Consider the following 18,488-nt stretch of genomic DNA (forward strand, 5'->3'; position numbering starts at 1 on the left):
GCAGTGCTACTACTGGGTCTGTATCCTAAGGAAATTATAAAGGAAGGGGAAAGACCCACATGTCCAAAAATGTTTGTAGCAGTTCTTTTTGTGGTAACATTTAATGAATCCAATTCAATTAAAATAAGTTCCGATTGTTGGCTGCTCTTTAACATCTGTAGTTTCCTTTGGGAATAAGCAAAATTGTTTACAATTGTTATTTTTTTTAAATAGCCTTGTTTTCCATTCCTACAGAAGCTCCAAATGCATGACAAGCAATTTCTTCACAAGTACTCACTATTTATTTAAGGAATATGGAAAAAAAGAAAAAAGAAAGAAAGAAATTGGTCGCCTTCAGACAATTAAAATAATGCTTATGAAGCTGGAAGACATCACGCCTAGGGAAAAGAATGCTGGGTCAGGGAATCAGGAGATTTAAGTGGTAATGCCAACTGTCAATGTAGCTGCTCAACCTTGAGGAAGTTGCAAAACTTATATGAGCCTCAGATTCCTAATATTTTCAAAATGAGAATTAACTTGATCTCTAAGATCCTTTCCAATTCTCAAATTCTATAATTTATGAAAGGTAGCATCATGTAGTAGACAGAAAACTAATCTGGGAGTTCATTAGACTTTTGCTAACATCCTATTTCTGCCATATACTGGCTTTGTGAATCTGGGCAAGTCATAGTGTCTTAGACCAGGGATTTTTAAACTTTTTCCTCTCACTACCCCTTTTTTGCCCAAGAAATTTTTATATAACTCAAGTGTATAGATACAAAAAATAGATATAGAAATCAAACATTTACTGAATAAATCACAATCTTACAACACCTCCACATTCAGTTACAAAAGCCCATATGGCACAGAAAACCATAGTTTAAGAAGTTGGGTCTTAGACAACTCTGAAACAAGTTGCAGAAATGATGTGCATTAGGAGTTCCCTATACTAAGGAAATCTCAAATCCAGGTTCTCTCCCAATTCCTGTGACTACCACTAAATTATTAGATTCTTTGTGACTTGGTTCAAAAACATTTAAACATTGAGAACTTCTAATAATATAACAGGTCCAGTGCCTTGCCCTCTTCCTAGGACTACTAGTGAATATTAGATTCTTTATTTCAAATCTATTTGAATATAAATGAAAAAGTTCTTAAGTCTAAATTATTTGTACTTTTTATAATCAAACCATTATGTTTTCTTACTATATACGGAAATTTTTTTTCTATCAAAGCTCCTCATTTTTAAAAACACATGCTTGGACAATTCTTCAACATTTAGTCTTTGCAAAACCTTGTGTTCCAATTTTCCTTCCCTTCCCCCATGCCCTCCCTTAGATGGCAAGTGTCCAATATATGATAAACAATATATGTTAAATTTAATGTATGCATACATATTTATACAATTATTGTGCTGAACAAGAAGAATCAAATCAAAACCAGTAAAAAAAAAAAAAAAGCAAAATAAAATGCAAGCAAGCAACAACAAAAAGTGAAAATGTTATGTTGTGAATCACATTCAGTTCCCAAAGTCTTCTCTCTGGATATAGATGGCTCTCTTCATCACTGAACAACTGGAACTGGTCTGAATCATCTCATTGTTGAAGAGAGCCACGTCCATCAGATTTGATCATTGTATAATCTTGTTGCTGTTGTGTATAGTGATCTCCTGGTTCTGCTCGTTTCACTCAGCATCAGTTCATGTAAGTCTCTCCAAGCCTCTCTGTATTCCTCCTGTTGGTCATTTCTTACAGAATAATAATATTCCATAACATTCATATGCCATAATTTATTCAGCCATTTTCCAAGTGATTGGCATTCATTCAGTTTTATATGGAAATTTTTAATGTACTCTTGCATCTTTAATTAATGCTATTTGATTAATTAATTTGATTAATTAATACTGCATACACAGTGGAAAGGTTTAAAGGTTTTCCTTCCCCCCCCCAGTCTGGGGTTAAGTGACTTGCCCAGGGTCACACAGCTAGAAAGTGTTAAGTGTCTGAGATCAGATTTGAACTCTGGTCCTCCTGAATTCAAGGCTGGTGCTCTATCCACTGCGCCACCTAGCTGCCCCTAAAGGTTTTCCTTAAGACAAACTATCCTATACTGATTTACAAACATGGATATTCAAATCTTTCCATAAGTATGAATCCATGGCAACAATATCATTTATTTCCCATGCTAAGATCTATACAAACATAGATTTTATTAAATAAAGTTTTAGAAAATTTTCTAGTTAACCAAATTTCCAGAAGTTTATCTAGAAGATATCAAAGTTGAGATTTGGTGATAATTATTCACAAAATGGTATACTTTGAAACCTATTCATCTTTACAAGAACTCCCAGAGAGATCCCTGGACATGTTACTCATTCGCCTGGATTCAATTACAGAAAAACTTCACTAATTCAGTATAATGCCTTGAGTACAGCACAAGACAAGAAAATGGTGGGCTATATTGGGAAACATAATAAGCTTGGAATCAGAATCAGGAGGGACTGAAGCTAAGCTCACAGTCAGAAAAGGAGTTGGATTCAAAGACCAACTCAAATACTTGCTGTATGACCTTTGGACAATTCAAGTCACTTCATGTCCCTGAAACTATTTGATTATTTCTATAACAGGGATTAATAATACTTGCCCATCATAAAAATGTTTCAAGGAAAATTTTGATAAAATATAAAAGTTCTGTAGAAATATGTTATCCTAATTGTTCTAATTATTAATAAAGCATGCAGGGTAGTGAGATCATTTTAAATCTTGAATTATAGATTATATTGTAATCAGTTAATTTTATTACTTTCAGGAATGTATGTTAAATAGAACTGAGTTAAAGTACTTCCTTATGAAAATTCAGAGAGTTGCAATAATGAATAAAAAGTAATCATAAAAGTTATTATCAGCTTATATTCTCATAGCATTTTACCATTTGCAAAAACTTTTACATAGATTATATTTCTTTAAATTCTTGTGACAATCCCAGAAGCTAAGTAGTTGCAAGATATCTAAGTGAAATAATGGAAAGAGAGCAAGATTTAGCTTCAGGAAGACCTGCACTCAAATAAACTTTGTCAAGTGACTAAACATCAGTGTCTTCATCTGTAAAATGAAGAAAATAATAGCACTTAATTCCCATTCTTTTTGTGAGGATTAAATGAGATTTTATATGTGTGTGTGTGTGTGTGTTTTGTGTGTGTACATGTGCATATATATAATGTTTTGAAAACGTTAAAGTGATACATAAACAAATGTGAGTTATGTTTTTTATTATCATTGCTGTTATTATTAATAGGGAACTCTCCTGGAGGATATTCTATTAGTTCAGATTGGCAACTTAAGGATCATAGGGAATGACCCATCCCTGAGAGATTAAGTGGTCTTCCAGGGTAACAAAGCCTGTGTGTATCAGAGGCTGACCACTGACCCAATTCTTTCCGTCCCCTAGGCTTGCTCTATGTCAACAAGACCCTACATATTAATGCTGAATTAATGTTTTCTGAATTGAAGACAGAAACAGTTCCAACTAGAAAGAAAATAAAAAGCTAGCTAAAGGGACCAACATCTCCAATTTTGCAAGAGTACTTTGTCTACCTATCTCCTCATTCTTTGCATTCCCCTATGTTATAGTATATAAATTCCTTGGTGGAAAAAGAAACATGTCATATTTTATCATTATCGTATCTCTTTTGAGATTCAATGGAGATCACTATTGTACTTCATTCTTCTTCTGGTAAATGTTCTCATCTTCATTACCTTTTTTCTTCAGGTAACATGATTCAAAGGATCTTGTTATATTATATAAAATGATTCCTGTATTTTCAGTCACTAGCACAGGACCTTCTTGAATGTAGGAGGGACATAATAAATCTTTATTGAGGATAAAATATTCTCATTATTGAATGAGAATACTAAGGCCTACTGAGGTTTAATGATTTATGCAAGACCACAGAGGTGAGTAAAAGCCTTACTTATAAGTAATTTCCTATTAAATTATATCCTCCCAAAAGGCAGTCTCATTGAAAATTTGTCCCACCAAGCATCAGCACTGTGTTCTACAAATAATTGGAGTTTAATAAATTTCTACTTGTATTCTTATTTATTAAATCTTCTGACTCCAAGTTGAGATTTACTCCTTCCCTCCTTCATCTATGTAAAGATGCCTCCCATGGATAAAAATAAAAAAGAATAAGTTAAGCATCAATGTTTACAAATGTAATATCAATAGCACTTACTTGGGTCTTGCTATGTAGGCTAAGCTAATTTTCCTTCTACAAAGAAAGGAAGCTGTCTCTTCCAATTGATTGCTTTAACAGAATAAGATTTCAGCCACTGATGCAGGTTGTCAGTTATCAAAGAACAGCATTGCACTGAGCCTGGAGTCAGGAAAATCTGAATTCAAATTGAGCCTCAAACATGTATTATATGTATTACTCTGGGCACATTATTTAACCTCTTTTTGCCTCAGTTTCCTCAACTATAAAATGGGGATAATAAAAGCACCAGTCTCTCAGGGTTGTCGTGAAGATCAAATAACTCTTTTTTTTTTTTTTTTTTTTTTTTTTTTAGGCTGGGGTTAAGTGACTTGCCTGGGGTCACACAGCTAGGAAGTGTTAAGTGTCTGAGACCAGATTTGAACTCAGGTCCTCCTGAATTTAAGGCTGGTGCTCTATCCACTGCACCACCTAGCTGCCCCTAAACAATATAATATTTGTGAAGTTCTTAGTACAATGACTGGTACATAATAGATGCTTAATAAATCCTCCCACCCTTCTTTCCAGAAATATCAGTCCACAGAGATTGAGAAAATTATAGCCCATTGTCCAAATGAGATTTTTAAATGGAAACAAGGAAAGGAAAAAGGATATGCATACTGCCTGAATCTCTGCTATATGTTGACTGACTTTTTTTTTTTTTTTTTTTTTTGCTATAACTGGGTAAACCTCTTGGCCAACAACAATAAATAAATAGCTGTCATAAAATATTGGAGGATTTTTTAAAAAATAAATAATTTTTAATTTTTAACATTTTCCTACAAATTTGTTCACATTACTAACAAGCTTAACAAAGTATTCCATCATTAAAAATGCAAAGAGAAACATCAGTCCCTGCCAACTCATCACAAATTGTGACTTAGTCTGAATTAATAAGGTTTTGCTTTAAATGGAAGTGACACTCAAACTGACTTTTCTATCTTTTGACATATTGGTTAGTTGAGTAGTACAAAATACCACTAGCAAGATCTGTCACACTGCATTCTATCAAGTTAAATGTGAGAAAGATTTCATCTTCGCTCCCTTCCTTCCATCCTGCCCTTTGTCTACTGCCTCTAAAACCATCAAGTCATCTTTGCTTCTCCCTATTCTTCACTCTGTGCATTGAAAGAAAACTCAAATATGGACATTCCTTTCCATATAGTTCTGATTTCTATCTTTTCGTTAATCTAAGGGTTTTACATTTTAATAAAAATTTAATTTCAATCTCAGTTACCTTTTACTGTTCCTAAATGCCAACAAGAAATGGGTCAGAAAGAGAAGAGTACAAGTGTTGCTAAATATCAGTGAAACATTCATTATATTTATTTTATTATGATCTGAATAAGGAACAATATAAAAATTTAAGAGACTAAACCTTCATTCTCAGCTGCATTATCCTAATATTTACTTATATTATTTCAGATATACACACTTCTGAATCTAGATCATTGCCTTTGAACTTATATGTTATGAGTTTGACTTTACCATCATTACACCATTAGAAGTTATTGCCTGATTGGGGTTCTATAAGTCTTGAGAAGATTTGCAAACACACACCTATAGTTCATTGAAGTCCTTCTTTGATGTTTTCTCATAGCAGGGAGGTAAAGACATGTATAAATGTATATGTGTCTATGTGTGTATGTATATATGCTAATATACATACATTTGTACATATATATTAATGATTTTTTAAAGTTTATTTTATTTAAAGCTTGAGTTTTCAAACTTTTTAAGTCATAAAGGCAAAAAGGCATTTTTATTAAATAGGTTAACACATTCAGAATTTATGCTTTGCATTATTTAAACTTTGGCTTTTCAAAATATAAATTCTTAACATTTTAATCTAATTTTAAAATGCCAAAAAGCTAACCTTGAAGTTGCAAATGACAGCTTTAGTATCAAGGTGCAGTGGAAAGACTAAACATAGAGTGAGAAGACCTGAGTCCCAATCCTAGCATTGCCATTGACTAAGTCACCACAGATGTATCACTTAACTTTATGGGGTCTCTGCCTCCTCTATAAAATGAAGGGGGTAGATTGGTGGTCTTCTAAAGGCTCTTAAAGTTCTAATTTATGATTCTCCAATACTTTCAGAAGTTTCCTCCTTCCTAAGAAAAGTGCAATGGGATTATTTGGAAAGGGGAAAATATATAGCATTCCCTTTTCCACACTGATAAAGGGGAATGGAAATATGTGAGTATTAATCACAAATATAGAGAGTTCCTTGAAAAAGTAGAAAAGCTTCAGTTTTTGTAATCCTAACATGAAGTAAAGAAAGAAGGAAAACTTAACTATAAACAGAAGAATCTATTGAATATGAATAAATGATTTTAAATCAAGACAAGTCAACATTTATTAAGTACCTACTATGTTCCAAGCATTATGCTTAGTGCCAAGAATATTTTTAAAATGTCTCTCTCTCAAGGATTTCACAGTCTAATGGGAGAGACAACATGAAAATAACTATGTACAAAGAAAACACATAAAAATAATTTGGAGACAGAAAACAGAGAGAAGACACTAGTATTAAAAGTGATAGGGAAAGGTTTCTTGCATATATTAGGGATTTAGCTGAGACTTAAAGTCAAGAAGCTGAGATGAGGGAAAGAGTTCCAGGCATGGGGGCTACGAGTGAAATAGCTGAGAACTAGGAGATGAAGTATTGTATGAGAGGAATAATGAGGAGACTAGTGTTACAAATAGGAAACAAAGGAAGAAGGAAAGGGAGGGAGGAGGAAGGAAGGAAGGAAGGAAGGAAGGAAGGAAGGAAGGAAGGAAGGAAGGAAGGAAGGAAGGAAGGAAGGAAGGAAGGAAGGAAGGAAGGAAGGAAGGAAGGAAGGAAGGAAGGAAGGAAGGAAGGAAGGAAGGAAAGAAGGAAGGAAGGAAGGAAGGAAGGAAGGAAGGAAGGAAGGAAGGAAGGAGAGAGAGAAAAAGGGAGAGAGGGAGGAGAGAAGGAAGAAGGGAAGGGAAGGGAGGGAGGAGGGAGGGGAAGAGAGGGAAGGAGGAAAGGAGGAAAGGAGGGAGTGAGAGAGGGAAGAAGGGAAAGAGAAGAAAGGAGGAAGGGAAGGGAAAGGAAGAAGGAAATAAGCATTTATATAGCACCTAGTATATGCCAGACACTGAGCTAAGTACTTTTAAAATATTATCTCATTTGCTCTTTCACTACAATCCTAGAAAGAAATGCAGTAATATCTCCTTTTTACAGTTGAATTACAACTGAGACAGAGGACAAGTGACCTCCCTGTCAAATCTGAGCCCAGTCTTCCTGCCTCCAGACTGAGTGCCCTTATCACCTCTGTTGCACCAAATGGCTGCTTCTACTTGCCAAGTTTAGCACACAGATTGTGCATCCCACCCTCCTTGAAACAATGGTGCTAAGTGAAGCTGACTGCAATGATTTTGTGCATTTCTAACAACTACAAATGCCCCACCATTATTAGCAAGAGGCTCAGATTGTTGTCAATGAAGAGTTACAAAAAAAAAAAAAAAAAAATCACTGTGGTTTCACAGAACCATCATGATTTTCCACAGAGAAAATACAAGACAGACAAGCCAAAGAAGAACATATTTTGGTTTCTGAATCAGCAGAAGTTAGTTCATCAAGGCTTCATGTCCCCACATTGTTATATAATTCCCATAGTTACAACTTCCACCAGTTAAGGCAACAGCTTAACTCATGGAGAGTATATCAGATGTGTCCTAATGTGATATCTATTCAATCCAATGTCCAAATTCCTTCATTTACATCCATTTGAAAGCAACCCCTAAGACGACATCATTCATTAGGAAGAACAAGTTAGCTGTATTTCTCAGTGGTCTCATTAACATATTGGAAGGAAAGTAAGCTCAGGTTAATTCTCTTCATGAAAATAGTGAATTAACCTATTTTGCTCTCCAATTTTTTTCAAGACAGTTTCATTTACAGAATATTCCATCAAAACAACTACTTTGGCAAATTAGCAGAAAGAAAATACTTTATTAGTAAACTTTATTAAATAAACAAAGTATTGACAAATGAGTAAAACTTCATTTAAAAAGTCAAATATTTGGTTAAAAGTCTACTTCTTTTAAAGTTCTCAATACTATGAGTGTGCTATTAACTTTTTTTTTTTTGGAAAGCTTTTAGAGGTCCAATAAATACCAAAATATTCATAGCAGCATTTTTGTGGTAGTGTAGTAAGGAATTAGGAACAACATGGGTATTCAAAAGGAAACTATCTTTCTCTAAAAATTCACTCTCCTTTCCCCTATACTTCCTTTTTCTAACAGGGATGCCATCATCTTTCATTCCCATTCTCTCAGTTTTGCAATCTAATCATCCTCACTTTTTATTCTCTTTCACATGCTACCTACCACCTTCTTACCACCCATCCTCCCCCATACACTCACCCACCTCTATCCCTACCATCAACCATTAGTCACCAGATCCTATCTATTTTAGCTTCCCAACATCTCATCTGCCTATCTTTTTTGTGTGTGTTCATCCCACAACCACCTTAGTTTAGGTCTTCCTTATTGGTGTCCCTGACCCCCGTCTCTTACTTCTCTAATCCATTCTCCAGTTTTATTTAAGAACTGCCAATATAATATTCTTAAATCAAAAGACTAATCATGTCACTATTCTTTTCATAAAGCTTCAGTGGTTCCCTATTTCCTTTAGGATAAAATCCAGGTTCTTCTGTTCCTCATTTAAAACCCTTTAAAATCTGCAGCCTACCCATTCAGGCTGAGGACACATCACTTTCCCTCACATCTTCTCTATTATAGCCCAATTGGTCTAATTGCTCTTTGCCACCTATAGCCTTCAAGTCTTTCCCTCATTCCTGTAACACTCTATCATGAACTCATCCCCTATACCACTAAATCCTCACCTCCCCTTACAAAAACTAAACCTTCTGTAATTCAGCTAGCTTCAAGGCTCAGCTCAAATATTAAGTTATTTAAGTTCACTTTCCTCCAACTTTCCATTGTATGATCTCCAAAATTACTTTTTGGATTTCACATGTATTTTGTATTCACTTATCTCTAAATGTATTGTCATACATTCCATCACTATGATAGGATGTAAGCTTCTTGAGGATAGGGACTGTATACCACTATTACTTCAAGTTTTGTTTGGTTGCTTGGTTTTTGTTTTGGACTTTTACCTATATTTCTCTTCCCACTTTAAGAAAAAAAAACTGTCTATACTCTGTCATCTCAACTTTTTTCCTTTCACTTTTTAGACCTTTTCCACTAGCTTCTGCCCTCATAAATCATAAACAATACTCATTCCACAGTTAGTAATGATCTCCTTTCTCCATCCTCATCTTCTCTAGACACATCTAATTCATTCAACTTTGACTATTGATTATTCTCTCTTCCTGGGAACTCTCTTTTCTGTGGATTTTCTTTCTCTCTTCTCCTTGGGTGCATCATGATCTATAACATGCCCACTAATTTGGCGGGTACCCCAAGGCTCTAGTCCTGGTTGCCTTTGCTCCTCTTTCTACATGCCTTTGAAAATATCATCAGCTCCCATAGAATTAATGATCGTCACTTCAATAATGACTACCAGATGTATTTATACAGACCTAGTTTCACAACTTTGATGTCTTGTTAACTCTCCCTCTAAATCAGTTCGCCTACATGACCTTCTCTCTGGTTACATAGTTACTCCTAGAGTTCTGTCTCTCAATACTTGTCACCTGAACTATTACTATAGCCCATTCATTAGTTTCCTCTTCTCAAGTGCTATTGAAGGATAAAGTGATTTCCATTAAGCACAGGTCTGATCATGTAATCCTCTTACTCAATCAATTCCAATAACTCCCTATTGTCTCTAAGAGTAAATATAAACTCTGTTCTAGCATTTAAAGCCCTTCACAATCTGGCCCCAATGTAACCTTCCAATCTCATTGCCCAATATTCTCCTTCACATACATTGCAATGGAATTTGTCTATCTTGTTATCTTCAAACATGATACTCCATCTCCCATCCCTGTATTTAACATTAGCTATCCTCTATACCTATAATGTACTTCCTCTTGATCTTCCTTCCTTCCATGGTTCATTTCAATTATCACCTTCTGTTGCTATTGTTCAGTTGTTTCAGTCCTATCTGACTCTTTGTGACTTCATTTGGAGTTTTCTTGGCAAAAACACTGAAATGGTTACAATTTCCTTCCCTAGGTCATTTTACAGATGAGGAAAACAGAGGTAAACAGGGTAAAGTGACTTGTCCAGGGTCACAAAGCTAATAAATGTCTGAAGCTGGATTTGAATTTATGAAGATGAGTATTCCTGATTCCAAATCCATTGCTCCATTCACTGCACTACCTAGCTGCCTGTCACCTTCTATATGAAGCCTTTTCTGATAATCCACAGTGCTAGGGCCTTTTCCCCAAAATCATCTTACCCTTATTGTGTATAGCTCTGTCTCCTTAAGGGCAAGGATCTTTTCACTTTGGTCTTTGTATTTCCAGCACCCAGTATTGCAGCTAACATAGAATAGACCCTTAAAAATCCTGGCTAAATTGCCCAGGTGGTGAATGGCTGCCCAAACTGTTATGTGTGCAATAAAGTAGTACTGTTAAATAAGAGGTTATAAATACAAGGAATTCAGGGAGACATGAGAAGATTGATAATGAACTGGTAAAAAGTAAAACATTACAGAATTAGAACAATATGCACAGTGACAATCACAATTTGATCACTCAGAGGAAGCTCAACAATGAGTAAATGAAAAGCAAAAAAAGTCCTAACAAACTGATAATTAAACATAGCTCCTTTCTCTTGGCAGGAGTCAAGGAACTCTAGAGACAAAATCTAGCATATGTGTGAGACATAGTCACTGTTAAACAGTTGCTTTTGCTTAACTGTTTCTTATAAGAAAGGACCACATTCTGGAGTTGAGGGGGAGGAGTGAGATGACTGATGTAAAAACAAAAGGCATCAATAAAAATTTTAAAGGCTGTTAAAAAAAATAAAATTTAAAATGCTGTTAGCAATTTTAGTCCTTCTATAATCAAAAATTGCCTACATAAAATAATAAGTGATCAGCTACATCAGAATTGGACAGATTTCTAAAAAATGCAATGACTTCTACTAAATTACACTTTGTGCTTTTAATTTAAAAGCCTTGGAAAAGCTTAACTTTGACCACTTTATGAAAGTAAAGGTAATCTGAGTAAGAACCATTCACATTAGGGTTAGATTTTTCTAAGGTACTGATAAAAATAATTGCAAACAATTCCAATTTCTTTCCTAAAGCCTAAAGCAATAACTTGATTTATTGGAAACCTGGAAGGAACATGACTAAAAAATCTGATCACTTATTAAAAATTGTCATCTGACCCCATAAAAAACAATCCAAACTGAAGGACAGATTCTATTTCTCAATCTGTAGACTTCATAAACTCAAAAAAAGCAACTAAATTCAAACTGGATTGGATTCCTGAGGCAGACTTGGCCCCACACCAGACCATACAGAATCCAAGTTAAGAAATATACTACAAATCCCTAGTGAGGAACTGTCCGGAGACAGTGGCCTAGAGGTCTGACTGTCTCACACTGTGTGGGCAGACTAAAGAATGAATAAAGAGTTTTTGCAACTTTTAAGTATCATTATCCGCTCAGGGGGCATAAAAACTATTCCAAATGTGTGAAGGGCTACTTGCTCCCTTTCCCCCACCTCCAAATAAGTACTAAAATACCAAATCTACAAAGATTGTTTTAGTTCCTTTTAGGGGACACATTGCACAGAGAAATAACAATGTTTCTACCAAAATATGAAATTATTTGTTTAACAATGTGATTCAGATATTACACTGAGAATGCCACAGAGAATGAATGACAGCTCTGATGGCATTTATTGAAGAACATAGGTCAAATTCCATTTTATTAACTTCTGGGAGATAATCTAAATTATTTCAGTTGCACTGCATTTTATTGTATCACATGTTACATGAAATGAGTAGGTCATCAATAGGTGTTAAGAAGGCTTTTTAAAAACAAAAACTTTTGCTAGTTTGATACTCATAAGCTAACTGCCACAATGGATAGTGCTGGACCTGGAATCAGGACGTGAATACAAATTTTACCTCAGATACTTAGTAGCTGTGAGACCCTAGGCAAATTGTTTACCCTTGTTTATCTCAGTTTCTTCAGCTCTCAAATGAGTTGGTAGATGGAAATTTCAAACAAAACAAAACAAAACAAAACAAAAAAACTCCAGTACCTCTATCAAGAAAGTCCCAAAGTGGTTACAAAGAGTAAGCTATGATTGAAAAATGACTAAACAAGGAGATACTCGTAGCAAGATTTGGCTTGTGTACAAAGTTTCTGTGGGAAGCCAAAAGGTGTAAGACAAAATAGATCCCTTCCTATGCAACTAACACCTTCTTTTGTCACTATCACTGTTCTCATTTCACACCATTTTTATACTGAGAGGCCATGTGATGCAGTAGGACAAGTCATGGAATTGGAGCCAAGAATTCTGAAGTTAAAGACAGAAATTTACTCATAACAGCAATATGACCCTACTCAAATCAATTCACTGCCCTCTGCCTCAGTTTCTTCATCTGTAAAATTCAGGAAATAATACACTACCTATTTTATAAGGCAAGAGATAACTAAATAAATATCATAATTTTTCTAAGAATTTATTGTGGATTTAAAAATGTCTTCACATACACAAATTATTAGAAAGTATATTAGCTATTAATTTTAAATCAAATGCACAATCTGGAGCTTTCTATCCTGCAATTAAAAAAAAAACTAATAATATAATTAGTTTTAAATAATCATTAAAAAGTAGATAAACTTTTATTGACAACTAACTGAACTTTTCCTTTTGGTAAACTATAAGCTCCCTAAGGGCAAAAACTCCCTATTCTTTGTCTTTTAGCCCAGATGCTAGCATAGTGACTGGCATCAAGCAAAACCTTAATAAATGCTCACTGAAATAAATAAATAAACAAACAAATAAATAAATAAATAAATGCTCACTGAATGAATTTTTAAAAATATACCTATGCAGTGTGTCGTTTACTTCTTTTGTCACTTCTTATTTTATCCATTCATTCCTGTCTTTGTGTACATACTTTCCTTTTGTATTCTGCAGTTTCTATTATATTGTATTACAACCTCAATGACAGCTAAGTATTGATTTCTATGGTAAATACCATGATTTCAGTGAAAATGTATCTAATTCAACACTTATTAACCATCTACATGTAAAATGTAGATTTTGCACTAGGAACTAAGTATACAAAGGCAAAATGACAAATAAAGTCTAAGACAAGTCTTTGGCAGCTAGGTGGTGTAATGCAGCTATTTCCAGTTTCGACCTCTTTTCACCTGAGAAATTTTTACATGACTCTTGGTATATAGGCATATAACATAGGTATACAAATCAAAAATTTACTGATAAAGTCATAACTTCGTGATACCCACATTCAGTTATGACACCCGATATGAGGTCGTGACCCACAGTTTAAGAAGCTGAGATATCAGTGGACAGATTGATGTGAAGTCAAAAAGTCAAATCATACCTCAAAACACTTACTGGGCAAGTCACATCAGTTATCTCATCTGTAAAATGCAGTTATATTGAGAGCATACACCTCCTAAGGTTATTTTGAGATAATATTTGTAAAGTGCATGGCATAGTAAGTGCCACATGTTAGTTATTACAGTATGGTTAATCATTACTGCCATAATAATAGTAATAATAATAATATTTTTACACTAAGACTTTTGGGACACCCTGTAACTCTGCCCTCAAGGCACTTAAGTTTTATTTTGAAGACATAACATGTAAACAGATAAATAAATGCAAGATGATTTGAAGCAGAGGAAAAGGTTAACAATTAGGGAAATATATAAAGATTTCCTAAAGAAGGTAGCACTAGAACTGTGGATTAAATGAATATAGGGATTCTAAAAGGTAGAAATGAGGAGGGAGAACATTTCAGGAATGGAAGTGGGACAGGGAGGGGAGGCTGTATAGAAACAGGGAAAGAGATGAGGGAGTGCTGAATTCTAGGAAATTATATATAAACCTATTTGAATTGAATGTAAAATGTATATAAAACAGAATAATCAGAACATCACAACTTTAAAACAAAGATCAAAATTCCTAAATTTCAGAGAAATAATTTTTCAATCCAACCTGTATTTTCCTTAATATAAGAAATTCATGGTGTGGAAAATTCCTTCCATGAATATAAATGTGTTGTAACTTTTCTGTCATTTATATTATTAGGCAGATACCTAAGACACTGAGAAATGAAGTGATTTGTCTTAGATCACCAAGTTCTGTGTGTCATAGGCAGGAAAATACCCAGGTCTTCTTGACTTAGTCTATCTTTATCATCTACCCCATCAACAATCCATTGCTCCCAATTATTCACACAGAATATCTCAACATCCTATCTGCTATTGTGCCATTTTGAAGATTAAATTCTTATTTAAAAAATTAAATAAATTTGTTTTATCAATAACTTTTACATACACAAAGTCATCCATTCAACAAATACTCCATCAGTTACTAAGTCTGTTAAGTACCTACATGCTGTGCTAGGAAGCAAATCTCTTGTTTGGAAAACATATTTGCTAGGAAGCAGTTAATTAAAGAGGCACATTGCATGCTGAGATATATCACATTGGATTCTTATATATGAAACTCCTTTTGTGTAATCCATAATGTGTCATTTTGTTGTATACCTAATACCTAGAAAAACACAATGGAAGTCCCCCTATACTTATGTGAAAGTACACCTATATGCTTGTGTGTGTATACACATATGCACGTGTTTGTGTGTGTGTATACACCTTCAAACTGAGAACTCTTTCAAAATGAGAACTCAAAACATTCTTTCACTAGAAGAATGCAGGAATGCAGGAAAATGCAGGAAAAAATGACCCCCTCCCCCCTAAAAGTATATTGACTCATAGATGGGATGCCTTAGAGATTAACTTGTTCAGATAAAAGAAACAGATGAAGTTACAGATGAAGAAACTGAGGCCTAGGAGATATTAAATTACTTGCTCAAGTACATAACATCAGTGGTATATCTAAGTGTGATTTTTTTAAAAACCTTTATTTACATTTACAATTTTTAAATTATTTCTTTCCAAAACCAATCCACACCATCCAAGAATAAAATTAAGTCATGTCCAGTGTGAGTGAAACTGAAAAGAATCAAGTCTCAAAAAGCAAAGGTCTGAAAATTAAACACTAAGAGTTTCTATCTCTTTATAGATTCAGACACTTTCAACAGATCTAGAATAAGGATTCAGCAGATTGGGTAGAACTTCTGGGAACATAGGACATGGACAAGACTTAATACAAGTATGTGTGGATACAATATGATCTGGACCATAGGAAGAACCACCCACATCACTGAAATAACAAATCCAACCTATCAGGACAAATAGCCTAGGTTTATTTCCAAAATCAGAACTGAAGCTTAATACTTCTGGACAAGTCAATCAGGGCTTAGTGATACCCCAATCCAGAACTTCTTGGGCTAACTGAGCCATTCATTTCTCTTCTTGGTATCCTCACACTTTGGCAAACTTTGACTTCTATATTACATTGAGCATCCAAAAATTTCCTAGAACAAGTCTTATTATGCAAGAAATTCAAAAGATAGAGTTTTGTGGCAGAGAAACAATGGTTTTTAGAAACACTACAAAACATGATGCTTAAAAAAAAAGCATTGCTTTAAAGATAAAATGTATTTTAATAAAAAGAAACATGTAAGGATAAACTAAATTGTTCCACTTGTTTTTCCCAACATAAATGTTAAAAAGTAATTCTTCAGATAAGTTCAGCAACAGATACTGCTTTTCCAAACCAATCTGAACTAGTCACATCATAAGTGCTTGTAGTATTTAATTGAACCATAAGAATGGGACCTATGGAGACTGAATGATTTGGTAGATTTCCTTAAAAATATATAACTTTAGACTATTGTTTAGAATGTATTTGAAATGAAATTAGAGACAATCAAGATCCTCCCCCTTTAAAATAATGAGATTCGTAGCAATGGGGTGAGGATATAAGAAGTGAATAGTAAGAGGAAAGAAATGGTCCCTACTAAGAGAATTTGGTGCCAACAATCCTGTTTTAATTGTGAATAACAGCCTTATCACAACATTCAGATGCCTTAATGATTACAAGTGTCACCAGGCTGCTATCGCCTGAGGCTATTGGAACCCAAGCTCAAAGAGAGCTCCAGCTGGGTAGCATTTACTGCTAGGATGCACAACTTCTTTTTCTTTTTTAAAAATTGGTGACATTCCCATTTTTAAAAACCATACAAGAAAAAAAGACATTCGGTTTTTCTTAAAAGATAATACTAAAAACTTCGAAATCCTTACAATTAGTTTGCCCTGAGTTGTTGGAAGAAGCTATTCTTTACAAATCAATTCTTGTGAATTTAAATCCATTTAAAACTCATCTTATCACAGGTTCACACAGACACTTCAAGCCCCAGGAACTTTCCTGATCTTCCAGAATTATTTAGAAAAGGAGCCGGCACAATTTACACAGAGCTTCTCTGCATCTGAATCCAATTTCTCCCCTCTCTCTCTCTCCCCTTGTTTTCTCTCTCAGCCCCTCCCTGCCGTCTGTCCTTCCTCCTTCTCTCCCTCCTTTCCTTCCGACTTTCCTTCTTTCCCTCTCTGTGTGTCTCCCTCTTCCTCCCTCCCCCCCTCTCTTTTCCTCTTTCTCTCCCTCTCCCTCTCTTTCTCTCCCCACCTCTATCTCATTGAATAGTGGAAGCTATTTACTATTCTGAGCTGTAGAAGAATTTAGGGGAACCACTATCCAAAGTGAAGTCGCTGGAATCCTTTCACTCTCCCGCCCACGTCAGTTGTAGTGAAGGAGGGCTGCAGTCCGCCGCCAGAGTACTTCGATTTGACAATAAACTTCTCTTTTGTGTCAAGACTTAAGTCTTAATCGGAAACACCCCGCTCCTACTTCCACATCTCCCCCCTCCCCCCACCCCCGTCTCCCCGTCCGGATCCCCACACACAGGGAAGGATGGAGGTAAAGCACTCTTACCAGGGAACTTTACAAAGAGGTCCGTAAGCGGTATCCAGTGGAAACCCCATTTCAGAGCTGTTTTAGGAAGTGCAGACTCTCGCCCGGCTCAGGCTAAGTATAGAAAGACTGTCTGACCCTACCGCCTGAGGTGCTCCTAAGGAGTGGCCGGCCCCCAGTCCAACGCGGGGAGAGAGAGAGAGAGATACCACCTCACATTTCGCTCGCGAGTTCTCGCTGCCCACCACCAGAAACCCGGAGCGAAGGAGAAAGATGCAAGAAAAGATAAATGAGCGCCACCAAGGAGAAAAAGAAAGGGGGGGGGGGGGGGGGAGAAAGGAGGCGAATGCTGTTTTTTAAAGCTCTGGTTCGAACTGGGACCCTCCTCCTATCCAGCAAACTCAAGCTCCCCGAAGCTGGGGCAGCAACTGGAGATGTACAAGGAGAGAGACCTGCCAAGTGCGAGAGGGAGCAGCCTGGGGCTGGGCTGGGGCTGGCAAGAAGCACTCCAGCACCGGAGCTCGGGGGGCAGGTGAGCCCAACCGAAGCTAGCCGACGTCTGGCTCCCACGCCTTCGGCCTCTGCCACGGCCGTCCCCCGAGCTGGGCGCACGGCGGGGGGCGGCGTTCTTTGTCTGGGTGGGCTCCTTACCTTGGCCAGCCCGTCCTCGCAGCCTCCAATTCAGACTCAGCAATCGAGAGCTCGCTTGGGGAGCCTCCTTGCCAACTCCTTCGGTCCCTGCTCTGCGAGAGGCAGCTAGAGGCCGAAGCAGCAGCCGGGGAAGTTTGCGTCTTCACTTTGTTCCAAGATCGCGCTCCGAGTAGTGGCTGCCGCGGTGGCGGCGGTGCAGAGACGCCCTCTCCCAGCCGAACCCTCCCCTGCCCCCTCCTTCCGCACACTCCCCTCTCCTCCCTCCACCAGCCCAGCCCTGGCGACCAATCCCCGCCCCGCCGGGCAGGCCTGCTGCACCCCCCACCCCCGAGCGAACGCACCCGGGACCCCGGCAAAGAGCAGCGCGAGGCAGACGGGAGCGCACGGAGCGGGGCTCCTGCTGGGCAGTCCAGTCCGGCTGCCCGCCTCAAGAGCCTCCTCCACCTGGAAGGAAGGTTTACTTTCAGACAGTACAAGCATAGGACACTCTTAGGGGAAAACACATCCAGAGGCACTCCACGCCTGAATGTGCTTTCAAAGAAAGAAGAAAAACGAGCTTAAATACAG

General features: G+C 36.7%; 1 protein-coding gene across 6 annotated transcripts in view; it reads right to left on the minus strand.

Moving 5' to 3' along the window:
* TIAM2 (TIAM Rac1 associated GEF 2) overlaps positions 1-18,058 on the minus strand; it is a 281,831-nt gene extending 263,773 nt beyond the window's left edge. For 4 of the 6 annotated variants that reach the window (XM_074309456.1, XM_074309459.1, XM_074309452.1 and 1 more), the window contains exon 1: positions 17,922-18,058. The gene's annotated coding sequence lies outside the window, so the exon portion shown is untranslated. Of the gene's footprint in view, positions 1-17,291; positions 17,405-17,921 lie in introns of those variants that run through there. The other 2 variants (XM_074309455.1, XM_074309454.1) reach the window with 2 other exon arrangements.
* Between the last annotated feature and the right edge of the window lie 430 nt (positions 18,059-18,488).

Source organism: Sminthopsis crassicaudata, chromosome 4 (genome assembly GCF_048593235.1).
Source record: "Sminthopsis crassicaudata isolate SCR6 chromosome 4, ASM4859323v1, whole genome shotgun sequence".
Lineage (NCBI taxonomy): Eukaryota > Metazoa > Chordata > Mammalia > Dasyuromorphia > Dasyuridae > Sminthopsis > Sminthopsis crassicaudata.